The sequence below is a fragment of the Mixophyes fleayi genome, chromosome 9, assembly GCF_038048845.1.
Source record: "Mixophyes fleayi isolate aMixFle1 chromosome 9, aMixFle1.hap1, whole genome shotgun sequence".
NCBI classification, from domain to species: domain Eukaryota; kingdom Metazoa; phylum Chordata; class Amphibia; order Anura; family Limnodynastidae; genus Mixophyes; species Mixophyes fleayi.
Window position 1 is genome coordinate 123,348,316 of NC_134410.1, and position 23,970 is coordinate 123,372,285.

Consider the following 23,970-nt stretch of genomic DNA (forward strand, 5'->3'; position numbering starts at 1 on the left):
ACACTAATGCACACTCACAACTGTCCCAATCTCCACTCTGAGCCACACTCGCTCCTCTTGTTTCAGCTGTGCCCTCTTCCCCTTAGAATGTAAGCTCTGTAATGAGCAGGGTCCTCCGTACCCTTTGTTTTCATGTCTGCATTTATTTTGTCTACCTTGTATGTCCGTTTTATGTGTGTACTGTTTCCCTTACTGTACGGCGCTGCGGAGCATGAAAAGTGCACCTGGAAGCCTACAAAACATTTTTAAAAAAATCCCAGTTGAAAAACAAAAAAAGATTTACTTAAAGAATAAAGCAGATTTTCACTGATTTTGTTCCGCTATCTCCAACCGGAGATGGTAACGACAGAAGAAGGATTACGGGGGTACTTGTTCCGCTGCAATCCTTCTTATATAGGCTAGCCAACTGTTTTCCTCTTAGGCCCGAGGTGACTCCAATCACCAAGTGAGGATCTAAGAGCCGTTTCTGGGGACTTGGGGCCTTTTCTACCCCCTCGGAGCCGGAAGGCCCCAGACTGGGACAAGGGACTACAGGCCCCCCCTTCACCAAAGCTAGAGGGGGGGGGGCTCTTGACACTCACAATCTCCAGAGCCAAAAAGCGTTAGGAGGCAATGGTCTTCAGGCAAACCTTCGCCACACGGCTTGGGTGGGCTCCTTTCTCCCTGGTTCTTCAGCTCCCCCAGAAGGCGGAAGCCTCTGATAACATTGGGAGAGGGGTCACCCATAAACTCCTTGATATGTGCAGACAAGACGGAACAAAAGGAAATCGTGAATGCCCGATGGCGTTAAAAAAAGACCAAAAATTCTGTCCTTGGCCAAAAGGCCGGAGCCAAGAAGTAGAGGTGTCACATGAGAGGCAAAATGTGCATACGCCACACTGAGGGCGCAGAGCCATCACTAATGAATTTTCGGGCACCCGCGGTTCTCCGCTTACTGGGGTCACACAGCACCTTGGACCTCATCCAACAGAACATTTCCTCTGGTGAGCGCCGTGAGCTGCCGTCTCTTGTATTTGGCGACGAACCCTCCGAATCAGGAACACGTCCATATTTGTTTCTCCCCCTACAAGAGTCCCGTTTCCTGGAGCTAAGAGACTTGCTGTGTTGTGGTTTTGCTCAGTTATATCCAAGCTTACTTTACTTTGTTTTTACGGAAGAGCTTCCAGCTGAGTCCAGGCCTGACGCCAGCCAGAGCCTGGAGCGCAGGAGAGGGATCGGTATGAGTGATTGGGACGGTTTCTGGGTCTCTTCGCCAAGGGGGAGTGACTATCGCAGAATGTGGGCGTGGTTATGCAAATCAGAGCCCATGTTTTGCTTTCTGGGCTGGGCTCTGCACAGCAGACCCCGGGTAAGGAGATTAAAGGTCAATTTAAGTTTTATTTGTTGAAAAAGGAGAACGATTTCTTGAGTTGCAAAGTAAATCCTAATTTTTTTTTTCATCTGAGCTGTGATTTTTTTCTGTTCTCTGCACTTTGTATTGTAATGATATTCCAGAGTAATTTATTACTAATGACAAAGTAAACTATATATACCTATTAATTGTTAATGTGGTTCCTTAACCTGTGAGCTGAATAATCAGCTGCAAAATTCAAAAGTGCAGTGGGCCACCTGCTGTCTATCACTTACAGGGGTTCTCCACCTTAAGATCACTTTAATTTATTGGCTTGTACATGCCACAATGCAACGTTTTCGAAATACGTTGGATCTCAATTGTAAAGAGCTGCAAAACACCTCAGAATTGCACCAGGGCCCACGGCTCATCAAGGTACACTCCTACTCTCTGTAAACCTCACATTAAAGTCCACCCTCCAACCACCTTAATAGTAGAACCACCTTTTAATAGAAAATGTTGAGAATTGGGGCAGCACGGTGGCTCAGTGGTTAGCACCTCTGCCTCACAGCACTGGGGTCATGAGTTCAATTCCCAACCATGGCCTTATCTGTGAGGAGTTTGTATGTTCTCCCCGTGTTTGCGTGGGTTTCCTCTGGGTGCTCTGGTTTCCTCCCACATTCCAAAAACATACTGGTAGGTTAATTGGCTACTAACAAATTGACCCTAGTCTGTGTGTGTTAGAGAATTTAGACTGTAAGCCCCAATGGGGCAGGGACTGATGTGAGTGAGTTCTCTGTACAGCGCTGCGGAATTAGTCGCGCTATATAAATAAATGGTGAGGATCTGCATAGAAAGTTCAAGTCAACTAGTAATCATGTATGTTGTCAGTACAGGATTTCAGGTGTAAAATATACCAGCACAGGATTATCATGAGCACGATTCCACCCCTACTGTTTGGTAGATATGAATCTTGCCCTAGTATAATTTACTAACATGGTGTAATTAATTGACAGCTGGAATGCAAGGACTAGTGGCCACAAGTGGTAGTGCAGGATGTTTGTTTTTTATTTTCTTAAATCATTTGAACAATATTTCATGGACTGGAGGATTCTAGACTCCTGTAATCGCCCCCTTAAAAAAAACAAAAAAAAACAGGATGTTTGATACTTGCAAGACCTGACTTTGTTGTCCAATTTGCACTACAAGGATAAAAGCTAATTGCTGGTTAGTGGATTAAATGTAATTATATATATATATATATATATATATATATATATATATATATATATATATATATATATATATACATATAGTTTTTATTATAAAATGGTTTCGCGCACTGGCTCTTGTTCCCTATTAAGATAAATATATACCTTATTACAGATTCCAGATCTGATTGTGACCCTGTACGTGGACTCTGTATTTTAGTTGATGGTTAGTTCCAATTTTTAAAAGCAATGTTTATTTGTTCCTCTTACTCTGAGCCTTTACTACATTCTCTTGGTATTTTAAGTATTTACATGGGGCAGAAACATACTAGGAATATTTCTGTGAAATTATCATTCCAGCTGTTTAACATTTAAATTCTTAGTACAATCTACCTTGCAACCAGGCCGGGCCCCTGTGTTGAAAGCATTACACCCATTACATGGTCCCTGTAGCTATTTTGTTGTACCATTACATGTGAGTGACTCTCGGTGCAGAGGAACAGAGCTGGGCTTGTATGGTTAAAGTGTTCAGTCTCCCCTGGTAATGAGGGGAAGCCACGATTAGCCAGGGAGCAGCGGCAGATGGAGGCCAGGACCGGACTGGCAATCTATTTTTCCATGGGTCAATCATTATTTTTTAGTAATTAGCGATAGGACTGATTTTCTAGGAAAACCTATAATCGCCTTCATTTTCAGAGGTTTCTTACCGCTTTGCCGCGCCACTATGTGGGTTCTGCTCACGCGTGAACTTGCTATGGGGAAGATTACCGCCGAAGATAGCCGGCGCATCTCCCCGCCGGCGACAGCCAGGCAGAAACCATTTATAGATAGGGAGAAAAGGCTTTCCCATACTTGCCAACTCTCCCTGAATGTCAGGGAGACTCCATGAAATAGGGGTGATCTCCCTCACTCCCTGAAGAGTCTGGCATTCTCCCTGATGCTGAGCCAGTACAAGACGTGGTTGGCTTCACCATCTGTGGCATGATGACACAGTCCAGAAATTGTGTCCTGTGTCCATGTATTGATGCCTATGGAGGTGGCCATTTTCATGGAGACCAAGATTTAATCAAAGACTGACAGGTAAGACAACATGACTTCAGTAATGGAGACAGAAATGTAAAAGACACTTCAGTCTCTAGAGTTTCATTAGCTGCTTTTCTTTAATGCATAGTTGCCTACTCTCCCGGAATATCTGGTAGACTCCCGCATTTCTGGGAGACCTCCCGGGAGAGCAGGGCAACCTCCCGGTTCTCGCCCCCGCAATAGATAAGTATTGGGGGGGGGGCTCTTAATGAAGCAAATATTGCATAATCTTAGCCCCGAAATCTTTTAGGGGGCGATGCCCCACAATCGTTTAGGGGGCGGTGCCAAAATTATGCGAATCTTCAAAAAAAGTGTGAGTGTGTGTGTGTGTGGGGGGGGGGGTGTTTGGGTACTCTAATTTGTGGCGAGACTTTGTGCGGAATGGCGCTTATTTTCTCCTGATTTCTTGATTCTAAATATTGGGTGTTATGACCAGGAATGCAGCTCAATGCAGTGTTCTCATTAAACGTGCATTAGGAATTGGTGTTTCTGCTTAGTTTCAATAAACCAACTCTAGCACCTTACCTGTTAGCACCTATTCCTGACCAAATAGTGAAGGTGTACAACAGGCGCTGCGTGTGAAAGTGTCAGTATACTACGGTACATGCTACTTGCATCTTAATAATCACAATGAAAACGTGCAAGAATCTGATCTGTGTCACATGTGGAAATTTTGAGGAATTTTCCTTCTCTCTCTGCCAGGCAAAAAACAGCTGAGAAAATCAACGCATCCAGTCCCTAAGTTCCGTGTAGCGTTAGAGGGACCGCTTACTAAACCACGGGGCGTGACGGCTATCGCAGATGGCAAACTTGCAGAGCACACGTATAGCAATAAACAGATTATTTAAGAAACCAAATGCCATTTAAGAACAGGCCACAGTGTAGAATACAGATAAACACATACAAAACTAAAGTTTTGTTCTGGTTGTAGAACCCTTTACTGATCATATAACAACCTGGACATGCCAGCTGAAATCACTCACGTAGGCGACTCCCCTGCAAGGCTGCAAATTACATTTCAGGCTCAGAGGGGGTAGGTTTTCTCTGGCTCCAGATGTTATTAGGGCCTGGTTTAATCAGTGTCCCCCATAGCTGTGGTAAATATTTCTAACAGACATCTGTCATGACGAAAATGATGGATGTCGTTCAGCCTGGCCACCTCTGAGTATAACCCGTTGCACGCTGCCTGTCCTCTTAGTATGCCAGTGGGTGAAACAACGTGTACCAATTTTTATATAACAACCCTGTTTTTCATAGAATATTTCTGCATTTCACAACACAGTCCGGGTATCCTATAGAATGCGCTTTCTTGTAAAATATATATAGTTGGGGACAGTTATGAAAACTAGTCTACAGGAAAATGGTGGTGTTGCCCATAGCAACCAATCCGATTTCAGCTGTCATCTTTGTAGTGCAGTTTAGGAAATGAAAGCAAACGTCCGATTGGTTGCTATGGGCAACACCACAGTTTTCACGTGTTACCCATTGCTAATCTAGGAACTAGATGGTAAATGCATGCAAATAAACCGTACGTAGTTAAGTGTATAGGGACTGCTCCATGCAGGCCACAGATGTCTTTTTCATTTCAAATCTCATGTTATCTGTAATTAAAATGCGATGTTCAGATTTTAAAATATTCAGTTCCCTGAGCTCCCCACAGCAAAATACAAAACATCCCCAGAGCTGTTATCTCCACCAGATGCACAGATTGAGGCATTTGCAGAGCGGATTGCAAACACATCTGTGTTACAGAACACATTATACAACAGATGTCAATACTGACCTCGGCTTGAGACCCAACTGTATAGCACCCTGCAAGCAGCCGACGTGCGCTCCGGCTTCTCACTTACTGGGGGAGCGCCGCTATCTTGAGACATTACTGAGGCATGAGGCACGAGGCACTTGCTGAATATTGGTTTAGTCCACAACATGATTCCGTCGCAGTTACGCTTGTCTAAGGTGTTTCCACACAGATGTGTGTGGTTTTTGTTATAATACAGGGAAAGGACAGGATGCCAGCTTACGGACATTGTTTCAGACGACAAAATGGCAGCTTCTACAGTAGTCAGGGGCAACGTGAAATATCTGGCGGGCCACAAAGTCCCCGATGCAGTGCTAGTTATCACCTGGTATCGCTGACGATAGCTTTCTTCTGGGATTTCGGGGCCAGGGATTAATGATGGGATTGAATATCGGGGCCAGGGATTAATGATGAGATTAATAGCCCCGTGCCCGGATATTCAATGCTGTGAATTTCGGCATTTTTTAGGAAACGGGAGGTTTGCCTACTCTTCCGGGAGGACTCCTCAAAATTCGGAAGCCTCCCGGAAAATCCGGGGGAGTATATGAATTGATATATATATATATATATATATATATATATATATATATATATATATATATACATGTAAATGTATACATGTAAATATATAAATATATAGCATTACGTGTCCCCATCCAGTCCCCTCTCCCATTACGTAGTCTCCCGGTCACTCTCTCGGTTCGGACAAGACGATCCTCCTGTGTTCACAAGTGTCACACTATATTGGGGCTAACCTAAGCTATCTACCTGTGCTATCCAGCTAAGAGTGTACCCGGAGACGTGTCTCCGCTATAACCGTGCTCCAGTCTTACTCTCAGTACTCCTAATGTGGCTACCCTGGAGTTACACTGTTGGGAGTATCTATAATTGGTTCCAGATGTCCATCTTAGACGGTACCTAGAGAAGATCATCATATGCAATCACTGAAGCTGATATTATCTGGATCTCTGGTACGGGAATTACATGCATGTGGAAAATTCACTAAGAGTCACATTTAATACACTATGTTTGGCGCCCTTTCTTGTCTTTTGGTTTAATAGGTGACATCTGCAGATAGGTGTCGTATGTTGGGAGCTGCCATCCTATTTTAAATTAAGTATACACTTCCAACTCATTTGTGTGTCTGCACTGTTGAGCGCCCGTCAGCTTAAAATTTGTTTGGCATATATATATATATATATATATATATATATATATATATATATATATATATATATATATATATAAATACTGCTAAGTTTTACGTTCAGTTGCTTTTTAATCGTGCTTGCTGCTAAATGTTAGTAGCGTTACCCAAAATCCCAAAACACATTCTTTGCACAGATGTCTGTCAGGTCTCCCTTACAAGAGCTGAGGACCTGGATGTATTTATAATATAGACACAGAAAGGTCAGAGCTCACTGAGGCAGCTGCACGGGGCAACGTAATGGAAGCTTGTTCATTTATTTGATTTATTGGCCTATGTATGCTGTTCTTTTTCCGCCTGTCAGACTCCTTTTTCTCCTGCTCTCTGATTGGCTGGATGGGATCCTGCTAAGGAAGCCATGTGGATATACTTGATGCTGAGCACAGGGGGTGTGGCATAACAGAGCAGGGGGCGTGGCCAGCATGATGTCATTTGCTGTGAGTCGCGTAATTAAGCCCCACCCCCCCTCCACTTAAATTGGGCAGGGTGCGGAATCGGTGCTTTGTTCTTCCGGGAGTGCCCCGGACATTCCGGGAGAGAAGGCGGCTAAGTATGGTCTAACCCACCACTTGGTAATCAATTGTCACAATCCATTTGTCTCCAATGCAGAATCCATATGGTTGAGCTATTTACATAGGCTTCAGTGCATTTTGGTCTCCAGAAAAATGGCTGCCGCTTGTATAACTTGGTAATAGAGACATATTGTAAAGTAGAAGTTAATTCGCTTGATTGATGCTGGTAATTCACTGATGTTCTGGCAAAACTTTATTTAAGAATTTCCCCTCAGGAGAAAGAATAAACCAGGAGTTCTTCATAACTCAACACCGTTTAGAGCAGGCCTGTCCAACCTGCGGACCTCCAGGTGTTGTGAAACTACAAGCCCCAGCATGCTTTGCCAGTAGACAACCAGTTGATAGCTGGAAGGGCATGCTGGGACTTGTAGTTTCACAACACCTGGAGGGCCGGAAGTTGGACAGGCCTGATTTACAGTATCTATCTCAGGACACGGGCACGTACTTTACCATACCCCCCAACATACTGGTAGGCGGCATCGCAATGAGGGCGTGGTCTTGTCATGATGGGGGCATGGCCACACTCCAAGGGCATGCTTAGCGCTTCTGAAGTGCAAGGCTGCCTTCTTCTCTCCTCCCCTCCAAACACCTTCATTGCCGTGCGCCGTGCAGTGTATTTTAATTAAATAGTGTTAAAAGCATCTAAAAGTAGAGCTAAACTTAATTTAAACTTCTGAAAAGCCCCAAAGCTAGGCGGCCATCCGGCCATTCAATTATATTTACCATAGCACCACTTCTAAATTTCCATGCAGCTATAGTAATTGCAGTACGAAAGGGTTAAATGAGTATGCTTGACAGCTATAAAGATATTAGTACTGTGCTGTGTGTAATTATATTAGGCATGCATGGTATGGTGAAAGAAGATATACTTATTGCGCCATAAAAGTGAATACTTAGCAGGCACACGACTGTAAAAAGGATATATTTTGTTTTTTAATTACGCCACACATGTATGGTAGTCTTATTATATAACAGAGCAAACGGTTGCAAATAATATACTGTTTAAATAAGCACGTTGATAATCAGACCCATTAGGAAGCCCGTAGGAGAGAGAACTCCTGGCCGAACCCCTTTAAAAAGAGATCACATTCTGTCTGATCGACAACACTGCGCTCGCTAAACCCTACAAGGCAAATTGATCCAATATAAATATATGTGGTGTTGCCCATAGCAACCAATCAGATTCTAGCTTTCATTTATGTAATACATTCTAGAAAATGACAGCTAGAATCTGATTGGTTGCTACGGGCAACACCTCCACTTTTCCTTTTTAGAAGCCTAGATAAATCCACCCCCTGGACTGAACAGACTGCATGGATCTAACACGGAAACGGGGCCCCTGGGTGAATTGTGCTTTAATATTACACATTTCTAATCTGTTGGAAAAACTTATTTGGCAGAGTTGCTTTCTGCCTCAAGTAACTTGACACATATATCCTACCCAATAAACCCAAACACCATCAACCGAGGCCCCCAAAGAGATCTACAAGTCTGACGAAGGTTCCTCTAACGATGCAGCTCGGCAGGTCGATGGAAACTGATGTAATACTGTAATACAACACTTACTTACATTCCGAGTTGTTTTGACAGCTGAAAGGGCTGACGTTATGCTCCATCCGCGGGTTTGCAGAGACCATGGAGTGAGTGACATGGCTGTATGGTCCCTGGCGGTATTGACTATTGGGATTAGAGAGCCACTTTGTCCATATCCCCATTCAGAGAATGCACAATAGGATCCATCTTTATTAGGACCCGGGGGCATATACTGGCGTTGTTGGGCAGGGATATGATGGTTCTACTTGGGAAACAAATTATTTCTGCCTAGCTATTGATTTTAAAAAACTGTTTAAATGAGAAGGTAATTACCTCTGGACCTGGATACATAAGACCCTTTCTCTTCCAACCCATAGGCAAACTGATGGGGGGTTTCTTAGTGCCTGGAAACCCCCCTCCAAGCCTGGGGCACTGTATAATTGAGGTGGCTGGACCCTGCCCCCGCTTCACACGGCTCTGCTTGAAAAGGGAGAGCTGCATGCACCTAACAATAGTCTACGCAGCATTGCCCATGTATATTATGGGGATAGGAAGAGTTGGAGAGCAGCCAAGTACTGTCTAAAATTATAGCCACGCCCCCCATGCATGCTGGTCATGCCCACTGGCGGCGTGGTGTGGAAACCCCCCTTTACAAATCCAGCAATTGCCCCTGTAACCTACCCCTCAGCGGCATAATTCTAACACAGCCCCTAGCACCCTAACCCCAACCCAACTCCCAACAGCCTAACCATAAACCCCCACAGCAGACTAAACTCCCCCACGCCCCCCCCCCCCCACACAGGCAAAACCGTCAGTCTGACCTAACTTGCCAGAGCAGACATCGACCCAACTCCTAAACAACCTAATTTCAACCTCAACTCACTTAATCACAGTGACAACTGTTGTCTGACTGGTTGTTGTGCAAGAACAGATATGTCGTAATAGCCCAATATTTCAACATCTCAATGATTGTCAGCTGCACACTATGTAAGGGATACGCAAAGATATGTATATACTTTAGGTGATCTCTGCGGGTATAGACGAAAACAGCGAGAGTGAAGGATGTTTCCTTGTCTGAGTTATTGTATGTACTGTACAGTCCTCATCTGAAAGCACTTAATATGTCTTCACCAATTCACACTGAGGGAACTATTGGATTGGAATCTATGGATTTTGAGAGAAGGGAAAGCGGATACACAGTTGTGTATTGTGAGAAGATTCTTTCTCTCTGTGACAGGCTGCTTGGGCATGAAGGAGGGTACGGAAGGTCAGAGGGGGCACTGCCATAAGGCGAAAATGGGCAGTTACTTGGGGCGCCACGATGTCTGAGGAGTTGGGGGAGGGGCACTCTCCTACGTTAGGGAAACTACCGCAGAATACGGCAGTTCCCACTATTCTCTGAGCTGGGGGGTAGAAGGGGCATTTTCGCCCTGGACCGGTCCCATAGTGAGCTACCTTGGGCCGGGCCACTGGCCCACCTGCATTTTGTTGTCCTTTAAAATGTTCCCAATAGGCTGCTGAATCAAGTCTTGCCCCCAGGCTAAAATTTGCCAGCCCCCCCTTCCCCTGCGTTACGGCCCCCTAGCCGTTCTAGCCTATGGACAGAGTGTCTTCGTAGAGTTATCGTCTGGTCCCTCCCCAGCCGGCTGGATGCTTCTCCCCTCCCTCCTCTAACTAAACTGACTCCGCATTTGCTCACCTATGGTCACAGAAAAGACTCCGGATCAGAACCCAGGAGTTGCAGCTGCAATAAGCAAGCGCTGAAATAGTAGCGCAGAGTCATCGCCTCTTATCGGATGCGCTGAAATAGGTCTGAAACGTCATCACTTATCGCTGCGAAAAGCGACGATGGGGGATGATAGTTAATAGGGAAAACATTGCAGTGGGTCATAAATAGACCCTTAAATTTCTTCCGTTCTAAAAAGTTTGTAGAACTTCTGATTACCTATCAGTGGTACCAGTAGGTTTCCCCTATAGACTGGTGGAAGCTATTGTCTCTGTGGTTGCTACTGGTTACACCAAGTGGTTTTATTCCAGCATAATAATCCGGATCTGTGAATGCTCCTTCGGTTAGATTTGCACGCTGAGTGGGTTGTTTTCCATAGTTTGCTGCGTTCTCTCTTTTGTTCACATAACACATCCCACATCACAAACTGATGAACTGACTCGGAGCTCTATGCTCTACGGTCCACCCACTCCCCAGGGGGCAATCAGCATCCGATAGCAAACACACTCCCCTCCTCAGGTTCCTCTCTTGTGCTGTGACTATTATGAAAATAAAGGACTGTGTGTGAGAACTCAGCTTCTCCAGATATGCACCGAAAAGCTAGAAATTAAAGGACCACTAAAATTAAAATTAAAAGTGGCTTTACATGAAAGTGCCACTAATAACACAAACATATATATATATATAAGTGTAGTCGTACAGACTGTGCTAGATACAGGTGTCCCGTGAAAGTAGACCAGAAGGGCCATCTACAGTGTTCTTCAGTGGGATTACCAACAGGAAGTCCGATGGAAAAAAGAGGTCCCCCCCCCCATGACCACAATCTTATCTCAAATATTGTCTATTCTGATAAACTCTTGAATGTTTACATATATATTTGTGAAGGTTATTTATTAATAACTGCTGTATATGAGAAATTTGTATTTTAGGATTCATATTTCTTTAAGAGATGTTGCTGACCGCTGCTTTCTCTATGGGTCAATCTGTGTCCATCCTAAATGTTTGTGATATGTGTGTAAAAGTTTTTAAAAAAAAATTTAATCTTAAAATGTTTTATTATATATACTGTTAGAAAGTAACAATAATTTTGCTTTTGTTTAGGAAGCCCCCCCATTTGAAGGATTAGCAGGACATCTAAAGATTGTTCGATCGAGTTAGTCTCAGCAAAGTGATCGTTATTTTTGAGTTGAGGAACTGACGAGAGATAAGGTATGTTTGTAATATGCAATATGATCTTATCGGCATTGAAGAGGTGGTGCTTCTGGTGTAAAGACACCAAATTAAGTATGGGGCCCCGTGCTTGCAAGTTATGGACCTGAGCTGCAGTGATTGGATAAAAAGAGGTAGAGTTGGTAATGTTTAGCTTGGAGAAGGGACTGCCGACTGTCTTGTTTGGTGATATGACCGCCGCCATCGACTGGCTAGAGGGATGTAGTGATGGCATTGTCTGGTTAGAGGAGGGGAGATCTGGTAATGCTTGTTTAAGTAAAGGGAGAACTTAAGCTGGGTACACACTACAGGGTTTTCGTGCAATAATCGGCTCAATCAGCCGACATACGACGGCTCGTTCAAAAGTCGAGTCAGTGTGTGTAGTGACACGATGGTCGAAAGTCTGCCCAAATGGACGATTGTCGCCTCATTTGGTTGGTCGTACCGTTAAATATTTTCGTTCCAATCTCGTTTCCGTTGTGTAGTGTGTATAAACTTCCGACCGATCCACGACAGTGAGTACGAAATTACAGTCATTGCTTACGACAACATGGCTGTAAAAAGTCGCTAAAGGGACATCCGCTCTTCCCTTTATCGTCCTAAACAAGGCTAGTGTGTATGCAGTCCATGGACCGAGCGATCGGAACATCGATCGCATGTAAAATCGCTCGGCATAAAAAGTTGGTGGAAAATTCTGTAGTGTGCACCCAGCTTAGTGTGTTTAAGTAGTTAATTGTCCTATCAGTATCAGGAGGACAACGTTTACAGCAGATCGCAGAAGAATAAACTGGTTCGGAGGCTCATATCACTCACCCTCCACTCTCTACATACTAGGAAGATAAAGGTCCATGATTCACCCCACTCTATTGCTGCCAATGATAATTTTGCAAGAGATAACCACATCCTATCCAGGTCGGAAACATCATCTATTTATAATGGAAACTATGGATGGTTCACCTATGGATGGTTCACCTATGAACTGCGAACCGGTTACTCATGAGATAAAACCTGTGGGATTGTCAATGGAGGTCAGCCACTGCAAAACCATCTATTTTCATCTTATTCGTTATCACAGTTCTCTGTTATACATAGCATTCCTTGGCTTATTACTCAGTATCCCTCCATTGATTTGAAGACAAAAGGCTATGACTTTATCTTCTGAATATTGCCACCTTAACCGTTATCTCTAGTTCCCCTGTTGGTTTTACAGGGAGTCTAAGTAGCAGAAATTGTTAGACTGTCTCCTCCATATCATTAGCATCAAAATATCAGCGAGGTCAAGAATTCTGATCAACAACCTTATGATTGTCCCATCGAATTTCTGCTAGAAGCTGTGATACATTCTGGTCGTATTTATTCTTACTCAGAACTGGCATTAAAAGTTTTACGGAATACTTAATGGGATGAATGGTAGACCAGTTTCTGGACCATTTATGGGCACCATCAGTATCTAGTGACGTCTTGCAGCACCTCCCAAACATTCCAGGACTTTATTAACAATGTCCTATGGGATTTCCTGGACCAGTTTGTGGTGGTCTACTTTGATGAAATCACAATATATTCTGACAGTCTTCAAGGACCCGAGAATCAAGTGAATCTTGCCTCTACTATCAACTTCTGCTTGCACCGACGTTGGCTTGCTCCCGCTTCCTCCCACTTTGGCAACTAGACTCCTTCCCCGAAATTAGATCCACACAGAGCATGTGATAAAGTGGAGTGATAGATTCTAATGTTTAGTTAGCAGTAGGAAGTCCTAGTAATGGTTAAGCTGGGTACACACTACATAATTTTCTGAATTATGCCGATCGATTTTACATCCGATCGATGGTCCGATCGCTCGGTCCATGGACTGCATACACACTAGCCTCGTTTTAGACGATAAAGGGAAGAGCGGCCGCCCCGTTAGCGACTTTTACAGCCATGTTGTCGTGAGCAATGATTTTAGTTCCGTACACACTGAAGCAACATCGGTCGGAAGTTTATACACACTACACAGCGTAAAGGAGTTTGGAACGAAAATATTTAACGGTACGACCAACCAAATGAGGCGACAATCGTCCACTTGGGCAGACTTTCCACCATCGTGTCACTGCACACACTGACCCGACTTTCGAACGAGCGGTCGTATGTCGGCTGGTTGAGCCGATTATTGGACGAAAACCCTGTAGTGTGTGCCCAGCTTTAGTAAGTGGGATAGAGGGGGGTCTGATAATGTTTAATTAGAATGTGAAAGAGCTGATTAAGGTTAGGTGGGGAATCATTTGTAATAACTACTGGAAAGGACAAAGAACTTGCTGGTAATGGTTAACGAGGAAGAGCTGCCAGCGAAGAGATATGATCTAGTTATATGCGCATTGTGAATATAACTGTTATTTAATCCCCATGTTTATATCAGTCTTAAACAAAAGTGTGCAATATATTGTCTTATATTCATGGGAACTGGGCATGGCGCCACGGCTCAGCCCTATATGTCTACAGTAATCACCTTCACCACGCTAGTTATACACAAATCTCTTTCTTTCTCTCCTTTATCTCAAACAATCCACTTTATCTAATCGCTGCTAAGTCAGCATCGTCCTCCTTCTCTCTACACGTTAAAGTCATGTTACTAACGCCACGCAAACCTCCAGTCTTGCAAGTGAGTTGCAGACATAATTTAGTATTTTTACTGTTAGGTAGACCTGACCCTGACTTTTCCCAGCACACGGCCCAATGACCATGATTAGAAAGACCTTAGCAGTTGTACTTATGAAGAGCGTTGAGTTTTAGAGCCAGATAAGTTTCCTCTTGACTTGTCAACCCACGCAGATACTGTACACCAAGACAAGAGCCGGCAGTATAAACGCCTGCATCGGAAGACCGCACCGTTTCCATGGTATCTGGTTAATTATAATCATTCTTTTACATAACATTACACTTTACAGAGAATAATTATTCACAGCAGTCCCTGCCATCTTTGAGCTTAGTCTAAATTCTATATCACACAAACAAACACATACTAGCGTCTATTATTAATAGAGATGCTCAGGCTTGGTTCCTCGAGAACCGAACACACCCGAACTTAGGGGATCCGAGTACCGAGCCGGCTCGGTACTTTCGCGCGCCCTCGGAATTGAAAAGGAGGCAAAACGTCCTAGTTATGTCGTCGGATCTCGCGAGTTTTGGATTCCTTTTTAAGATCCAACATAACGGTGGGAGGGAGGGAGAGCGGACCCCCATTTATCTTTTCTGCCACTGCTGTGTGCCAGTGTGTCCTAGATGTGAGCAGATTTACCTTAAATTGGATCTATCACCATGAAACAAGGCTGGCGTAATCATTAGGCGAAACTAGGTGTTTGCCCAGGGAGCCAATGGTTAGGGGGCACCTAAAACACTGGAGCAGTGACATGATGACTTAATGTCCCGCCAACTGCTGACATGAGGGAGAAGCAGCCAGTAGCTTTTTACATGTGCAGCTGTGGCTTTTCCATGTCCGTGTTACGCTGGCAGTGTGGCGCTTGGCTATGATGTCATAGACCAGCGCCACACTCCCAGTTCCAGTCGGAGAGGATGCCGCCCCCACCTCCCGCTAAGTGTTGGGGTGCAACGTGAAAGGTGGGTGGTGGACTTACTTTGGGAGAGGGTGGGTGCTGCATAGGGCATAGGCAAACCGAGGGAGGGTTTCCTAGTGCCTAGAATCCCCCCTCCAAGCCTGGGGCACTGTATAATTGAGGTGGCTGGACCCTGCCCCCGCTTCACACGGCACTGCTTGAAAAGGGAGAGCTGCGTGCACCTAAACACAGCATTGCCCATGTATATTATGGGGATAGGAAGAGTTGGAGAGCAGCCAAGCACTGTCTAATATTATAGCCACGCCCCCATGCATGCTGGTCACGCCCACTGGCGGCGTGGTGTGGAAACCCCCCTCTACAAATCCTGCGTCAGAACTTGCACTGGCCCTACCATTAGGTATTTTTGTTTTCTTATTCATTGGGTTATCAAAAATAACCTATAACCTACACTAAACATTTTATCATTATCCCTCTTGCCGACGGCCAATCTCTAAAGTTCCTGACGTTCTGTGCGAATGAGAGGACGGAGACAGGTCCACTAGGTGTGAAAAGAAATAAGTAACAGTATTTGTCACTCAGATATCTTCATAGCTTGTCTTTAGTGCAAATTGGAGTGCACACTTACAGCGGACGTTGTCTAATAGGATAGTGCAAATTGCACCCATGTACTGTCACCCATAGCAACCACTGGCTTCCATCGATTTAACGTGTATCGGCCCAGGCGTAGGTAACCTGTGACTCTCCCATCCGGTGTAGAACCACAAGTCACAGCATGCCCTGCCAGATGTAAAAGTGGTTTTTCTCTACTAGTAACAACAGGACCAAGACACATGGATGCATTCTGGATTGTTTGGAATACATAACAAGGCCTATTAGTACATACTGGTAATAATGTCTGATATATAAGCCTCCTGCTTTCTACTGTACACATTGGAACAAAAGAGGCTAAAAGCTAGATGAGGTATGAGGGAGGTTCTTCCCTACACTAAGGGAGCGGCTGAAAACCGAGCGGTTCCCATCCAGATGCAAAATCCGACTCCAAGCAGCTGTGGGATGTAGAAGAGGAAGATTCCTCAGTTTTTTTCCCCCGATCCCTGCCCCCAAGTTGCGTGGTAATCAGCCACTCCAGGAATTTTCACTGGCACTGAATGAATCCAGCTGGGCCCTGGGCCAAAGCATGCATCTCATCTGGCTCAGGGAACTTTCCGGAAAGAAGTTTAAGTGCAGTGGGGGAGGAGGTTAGAATAACTTGGTGACGCAGGAGGGATTTTAACCCCCTCCAAACCCCCACGATGAAGGGGCAGTTAACAATCCTCCAGGGAGTTATGGATGGCAGGCAGTTGAGAACAGAGCATGTTGCAATAGCTGCTGCTCCGACATCTAAGGCTCGCTCAGGTCTCTGTCAACTGGTTTTGCAGACTCCGCACAAGGCTGCACGATCATTGGGTTTTCAGCAACATAGCTGCGTGAGCGATCAGTTCTGTGGGAGATGCCCAGAGGTTGAGAATAGATGTCAATGACATGCTAGAGAAACTAGCTGCCCTGACCTGTGGCTTCATCCGAAGTTCAGGGCCCTAGGCTGTGTCAAGATGCCCCGTTTGCCTATGACCCACCATGGGAGACCGCCGGTGGGAGCTAGTTTAATGCCATGTGCACCATGTTTATAGAGGTCTGCAATTTGAGTTGCACACGTCTCATGATTATCTAGCGTCTAGGGGCCTGAGTCAATAAGGAAAGTTAGGCAAGAAAATGTTCTCCGGGACAAATCATGTTACAATGCAAGGGGTGCAAATTAGTTTATTATTTTGCACATAAGATAAATACCGGCTGCTTTTTCATGTAGCACACAAATACTTGATAGCTTTAATTTTACACTGAAATTGAAAGTTGATCTAGGACATGCCCTACCCCAACTATAAATCTGTCCCCACACTTTAAATTTACCTTCCCCTCCGATGCAACATGGTTTTGCCCAGGTGCAAAGTTACTCCTTTTTTATCCTTTGCTCTCCTTAATGACTCAGGCCCTGGGTGCTTCTGGAGCAAAGATGCGTCAATCATCACCATCAACTCCCAGTTTATGTCGGTGCTAAAATTTACGCCTGGTAGCCAATGTATCTCAAGATCCGTGTAACTCAAAGACGAGTCTCAAAGGGGAGTGTCTAACTTGCATCTACGCACCCTTACTGTACCGTGCAGGCAAGTTAACCCCCCCGAACCGTCGCCCTAAGCTCAAGGGGCCGCAAGCGCAAAGATCCGTGCAACACTAAATGCTAGTGCACATTGTGTCCACAATGCATTTTTACGTCATGCAAATGAACTTCTGTACAACTCTAAATCAGGCCATGTTTAGATAGTAGAATCCACTAATCGCCATTGCGCCTGCTAACACATCCCTCCCAGCACCTCATTTGGCCAAAGATGATCTTATAACGATTACTGACACAATTGTTGAAGTTATTTTAGATATCTGTTAGGCGTAGTTTTAGAGTTTCATCTTTGTTTATGATTTAGACTATTAGGCCTTGGGTCATGTTAAAGGGGAAGATTGTTTGAAAAATTTCGCTTAAGGATTTTTTATATCATCATCATTTATTTATATAGCGCCACTAATTCCGCAGCGCTGTACAGAGAACTCGCTCACATCAGTCCCTGCCCCATTGGAGCTTATCTAAATTCCCCAACATACACAGAGGGAGAGGGAGAGAGTAGGGTCAATTTTGATAGCAGCCAATTAACCTACTAGTATGTTTTTGGAGTGTGGGAGGAAACCAGAGCACCCGGAGGAAACCCACGCAAACACGGGGAGAACATACAAACTCCAAACAGATAAGGCCGTGGTCGGGAATCGAACTCATGACCCCAGCGCTGTGAGGCAGAAGTGCTAACCACTGAGCCACCGTGCTGCCCACATGCTCCATTCCATTAGCAGAGTGCCAGGAATTGCACGCTGAAACCATTTTTCCAAAGTCGCGGCTTTGCGGTGGGCGATATGGCGCCATGGTCCAAGCTGAGAGCTTGCAGCTTCCTATTGGTTCTCAGGGTCACAGCTCCCCACGGCAGACATATGTAACTGGCTAATGCTAATAACCAGCCGAATACGTGGTTGGCTATAGTTCTGGAACTTCGCAGACCTCTTTAAACCGGTGTCATCGGCACTTAAACGTACAATCAGATGTTTTAGGGTGGAGGTGGCTGAAAAGGGAGGCTTTTTTCTTTGGAACAAGGGGGTTAAACTGACTTATTAGGACACTAATCCAGGCTTTATTACAGGGAGGTTGAGAACTCGGCCTCCTGTGTGAAAGCTCTCGCTCTCGACAACGGAATAGAGGCTAAGTTGTGAGGTTATTAGACTCAGGAACTAGTCGGAGGCACCAGCTGAAATAGGGGCAGCGTGTTATATACAGTTACTGCGGCCACGTTAGCGCAGGGCCGTAACTAGGGCTGTGCCACAGGGGCGACCGCCCAGGGCGCAACGCTGAAGGGGGGCGCAATTTAGGAATATTTTAGGTTCATTTGGGTAAAAGTGAGGGCTAGGGGGGCGGCATTTGTCTTTCTGGCCCCGGGGCGCTAGAATTCTAAGTTACGGCTCTGAGTTGGCGAATAGGAACGTAGGGATTTTCTATTAGTTAAGAACAATAAATAAGTAAATCCATTGTGTATAGTTTGTAGCATTTTGCAATCTACGTCTTCCAGGGTAAACAACGTGTGTGATGTACAATATATGTCTTCAAGCTGCATAAACATTTAACTCCTTATCATAATGTTGTATCATAAAGAACGAGGTAAGAATGTGGTCTGTCATCAGAAACACAAAGTGTTTCTGATGACACAAAGCCGCAAAGTGTCTCCGAAACGTCCGTGAGATACTTCGTGCACAGACTGCGGGGTTCAGTGGTCAGCACAGGCTGTGGGGTTCAGTGGTCAGCACAGGCTGCGGGCTTAGTGGTCAGCACAGACTGCAGGGTTCAGTGGTCAGCACAGGCTGCGGGCTTAGTGGTCAGCACAGACTGCAGGGTTCAGTGGTCAGCACAGACTGCAGGGTTCAGTGGTCAGCACAGACTGCAAGGTGCAGTGGTCAGCACAGACTGCAGGGTTCAGTGGTCAGCACAGGCTGCGGGCTTAGTGGTCAGCACAGACTGCAGGGTTCAGTGGTCAGCACAGACTGCAGGGTTCAGTGGTCAGCACAGACTGCAGGGTTCAGTGGTCAGCACAGACTGCAAGGTGCAGTGGTCAGCACAGACTGCAAGGTGCAGTGGTCAGCACAGACTGCAGGGTTCAGTGGTCAGCACAGACTGCAAGGTGCAGTGGTCAGCACAGGCTGCGGGGCTAAGTGGTCAGCACAGGCTGCAGGGCTAAGTGGTCAGCACAGACTGCAGGGTTCAGTGGTCAGCACAGACTGCAAGGTGCAGTGGTCAGCACAGGCTGCGGGGCTAAGTGGTCAGCACAGACTGCAGGGTTCAGTGGTCAGCACAGACTGCAGGGTTCAGTGGTCAGCACAGGCTGCAGGGCTAAGTGGTCAGCACAGACTGCGGGGTTCTGTGGTCAGCACAGGCTGTGTGGTTCAGTGGTCAGCACAGGCTGCGGGGTTTAGTGGTCAGGACAAGCAGAGGGTGGCATCATGTACTCAGAATAATAACACATACTTGCCAACTCTCCCGGAATGTCCGGGAGACTCCCGCATTTTGTGAGAGTCTCCCGGACTCCCGGGCGAGTGTGGCAATCTCCCGAATTCTGCCCACTTCACTAGGAAGTGCCCCACTTCCTAGTGAAGTGGGCAGAATTAGATCCCAAACGCCGCGATTCCCGGTGAATCGCGGCGTTTGGCCCCGCCCCCGCTGTCAAATGACGCAATTTGCGTCATGACGTCACAGGGGGCGGGGTCGAAATGACGCGATTTCGGCCACCCCGCCCCTTCACGCCCCCCTCCACTGGCTGGCTCCCGGAAGGGAGCTGAAGAAAGTAGGTAAGTATGTAATAACAGTCATAGTAAAGAAATAAATAAAGAGGGCATTTCAAGGGGCCCTTTCCCGGCATCCATAATGCTGCCACGTGACATTACATTTATGGCAGCACGAAGGTGTCAAAGCCGCAGAAATATGTTTACAGGAAGAGACGCGGTTTCATTTGTTTCCGAAATATGATGATTTCCCCCCAGCGGGAAAAAAAAATGTCAATACCAGGCCTGAAAATAATGCAATTAATTTACTAAGACCTAAACCAAGGACGTGACTCAACTTCTCCCCTATATCCTTCCCGTAACTCCTCACTTCATGTGTACAGACTGAATGTGGTGCAGCTATTACAGCAATAACTAATACAGACTTATAATAGCCGCTCTCTCCATATAACTCACCAGTAAGACACTTACCACACGGACACTGCCTGAAGGGGGCACCGAGGCTGCCGTTCTCCCAGGCGTAAACTCAGAGGTAAAGTTTTACGTATCAATCAAGTGATTGACTTTCACTTACTATGGTTTTGGAAGGCAAAAATAATGGCTTTCAAGTGAACGGTAATCTCTGCAAGCAGAGTTAGTAACACCATTATGGGGCCGAAATAAGGCCCTGCTACAGGAATGTTATTATATATTAATCTATTTATATTATTGTTAGACCAACAAAAAGGAAAGATAAAAAAACAGGTTTAGCAAATGTTTACATCACCCCAACAACTTCTTTATAAATATAGTCATCATTGAAATGTGGACTTGAAGGTAGCCAGTCGCAGGGGAGATGCTCATGCATGACGTATTTCGGGAGGTTATCACCCCCTCTACATCAGGACGTTAACGACTTTAATACATAATTGGCAACTTTTCATTGGTGGGCTCCGGGTGATCCTGGGGGAAGTAAAATGGCAGGATTTGCCACAAATCGCGTCATTTAGGCTCACTACGAGCAGGATGCTGGAGAATTGCCAGCTCTCCCGGGAGTCCCAGAGACCTACCCGGATTTCGGGAGTCTCCCTGACATTCCGGGAGAATTGGAAAGTATGTCTTAATACTAGAGATGCTCACTGACCTCCGTGAACTGGTTTTGGTTTTGGATCTGAGTTAGCTTCATGTTTTGGTTTTGGTTTTGTTTTTTTTTAGAAAAAATCCTAAAATATGCTAAAATCACATAATTTTCCTCTTGTTTTGTTCCTACATTATTATTAACCTCAATAACTGTAATTTCAAGTCATTTGCAGTCAATTTTGACCACCTCACAGGTCACAATATTATTTTCATACACTTTCGGACAAATACTGCAACGACCTGGCTGGATGGTAAGCGACAGAGCAATGACACAAACACACGTCTGTTCCTAGCACATCTAGGAAACTTGCGAGATCCGACGACGTCACAATGACGTTTTGCCTCGTTTTAAATTCCGATGGCGAGTCGGCTCTGTACTCGGATCCCCTAAGTTTGGGTGTGTTCGGTTCTCAAGGAACCGAGCCTGAGCATCTCTACTTACTACACTCATGCAAGAATATACATATTTTGCTATTAACTACCAAATTCTCACATCTGACGCCCCATATTCAGTATCATTTGAATCGTCTAAACTTAAATGAATCTAAACTGATATCATTGTCAAACTGTACTGTCTTAATTCATAAGATAACGAGCTCTCTTTCCCTCGGAGTCCCCTGACATCACTGATCTCTTTTTTCTCACACTCTTTTTGTGTGAATATTCTGTTGCTCTTGGTTGTATTCAGTCATCTGCTCTCACAGTGCCGGTTACACATTTCACTCCAAGGCGGACAGATGGTAATAATCTGCTACACGATCTGCGATCCGCAACTAACCCTTTGCTGACTTTTATTTACCGTACGATAACGACGGAGGACACGGATACTGTGTGACGTTCACTAAGACCCACCAGCGTCTCCACCGATGGGGTCTATTTATCAATATTAGGAGATACGGTAGATCGTTAGCTCAGCCAGTGCATGTCCCCTCTGCGCAAGCGTGACCCCGCTTTTGCCCGTTCACACGTGTGCAGGAAAAATATTTACTCTAATTAATGCACCACGACCTCCCCCCCCCTTCCACTTGACCTCCCCCCCCCCCTTCCACTTGACCTCCCCTCCAAGATCTCCCGGAGGACAGAGGAGTAACGTCGGCTTCCAGTTCCGCTTTCGACAAAATCGAAATAATAAAACTACTAGTGACGTAGACAGGACTTGATCATGTGATTCACGGCCTCATCGGGATCCCTCGGCGGCTGCGCAATACTATGAGTTGCGGGATTGGACAGTTGCCATGCCCCCCATGCTTGCCACTTGGGGGCAAGTTGGCAAGTACGCTGTGTATCGATATAATTAGAGGATTTACTGTTAAGGAGCTATTTGTGGACTGGGCCAATAATTCTGAGAATTCTCTATGAACCGGAGACATCACCGAGACGGCTACAGATGACCGAAATGGCTTTGAAAATGATTAGAGCTGAGACGACCACAGCCGACTGGTTCTACTGTGTGGTTGTGGCAGGCCTAAGAAACGCTTAACGCCAGATTCCGCTGGTGAGACGTGCAGAGTTTTGCGGCCACGTGTGGGATGAGATGAACAGTGAACCATTCCACTTATCTCTAATTAAAATTGACTCTAATCGTTGCGCTGCCCCCTCCCCCATTTGCCACTTGACCTCCCTCCGACATCATAGGAGTAAAGTTGGCACTACCACCTGCATTACTGTAGCAGCCAGCAGAGGGCGCCACATCTCAGCGTCTCCTGGCAGTGATACTTTCCTGTAGATCGGCTTCCAGGTATTTTACTGTACGCTGGGAGCTTCCCCTGTGAAAGATTTACTAGAGTTTAACAGATGGGCCTGAGACCATGTGTGACACATATGTTGTGAGTTACATGTCATGTACAACGAATCTGGCATCTGAGTGCTTGAATAAAATACTGCAGTAGAATCATACCGGCCAACTCTCCCTGAATGTCAGGGAGACTCCCTGAAATAGGGGTGATCTCCCTCACTCTGGCATTCTCCCTGATGCTGAGCCAGTACAAGACGTGGTTGGCTTCACCATCTGTGGCATGATGACACACGTCAGAAATTGTGTCCTATGTCCATGTATTGATGCCTATGGAGGTGGCCATTTTCATGGAGACAAAGATTTAATCAAAGACTGACAGGTAAGACAACATGACTTCAGTAATGGAGACAGAAATGTTAAAGACACTTCAGCCTCTAGAGATTCATTAGCTGCTTTTCTTTAACGCATAGTTGCCTACTCTCCGAGAGACTCCCGCATTTCTGGGAGACCTCCCCGGAGAGCAGGGCAACCTCCCGGATTTCGCCCCCGCAATAGATAAATTGGGGGGGGGGGGCTTAATGATGCACATATCGTGTCATCTTAGCCCCGCCCTCTGTTGTAATTGCCCAAAATTGCTACAAGCGTTTAGGGGGCGGGGCCAAAATGATGCGATTCGACAAGCCCCACCCCTCCCGGGATCTCCCTGAAGCCAACGAGGAAAAGTTGGCAAGTATGCGTAGAATTCAGCATAGAACGACAGGGGGTATATTACAAATTACAGCATATTAAAATCACTTATAGTGGACTCGATACATACACACCATAGTGTGGTCTCTGAACCAGCATTCAACCTCTTAGCTCACTGCGAACCAGTAACATTTCTGAGGTATGAGACACTCTGCTGGTAGACGTGACATATTTTCCCTTAAAGTTATTCAATTTTTGCATTCCTTTTACTACTGTACTAATGACTTCTATGTATCCTGTGCCATCG

The 23,970-nt window shown here is 45.5% G+C and overlaps 1 protein-coding gene across 1 annotated transcript in view; it reads left to right on the forward strand.

Moving 5' to 3' along the window:
• The window catches only part of LOC142101201 (discoidin domain-containing receptor 2-like), a 129,169-nt gene that overhangs the window by 54,281 nt on the left and 50,918 nt on the right, over positions 1-23,970 (forward strand). The window contains exon 2 of the mRNA XM_075185475.1: positions 11,565-11,672. The gene's annotated coding sequence lies outside the window, so the exon portion shown is untranslated. The remainder of the gene's footprint in view (positions 1-11,564; positions 11,673-23,970) is intronic.